Source organism: Penaeus monodon, chromosome 21, assembly GCF_015228065.2.
Source record: "Penaeus monodon isolate SGIC_2016 chromosome 21, NSTDA_Pmon_1, whole genome shotgun sequence".
NCBI classification, from domain to species: Eukaryota; Metazoa; Arthropoda; class Malacostraca; order Decapoda; family Penaeidae; genus Penaeus; species Penaeus monodon.
The window spans coordinates 26599278-26599553 of NC_051406.1; the positions used below are offsets into that span (position 1 = coordinate 26599278).

At 32.6% G+C, this 276-nt stretch overlaps 1 protein-coding gene across 1 annotated transcript in view; it reads left to right on the forward strand.

Annotated features, from left to right (window-relative positions):
- LOC119586393 (40S ribosomal protein S4-like) overlaps positions 1-276 on the forward strand; it is a gene marked incomplete at its 3' end in the record, with an annotated part of 6435 nt that overhangs the window by 2550 nt on the left and 3609 nt on the right.

Here is a 276-nt window from a genome sequence, read left to right on the forward strand (position 1 = left end):
GTGACAGAATTTTCAAGTATCACACTGGCTAGGGAAATATGCTAATTGGGGCCAACTATCATGGTTTACAAGAGTTATCCATGTTATGTATATGATTAATAGTATAATTAGGGCTTTTAAAGGTAAGTGTAAAGTTAATCCTAGGAATTTCACTTAACAATATGTTTAATATGTTACTCATACACATACAATAGTTCAAAATGAAGACCGTATATCAGCAGGTGTATGGGTATTGTCACCAAGGAGTACAGTTACGACCATTACTTTAAAATATTG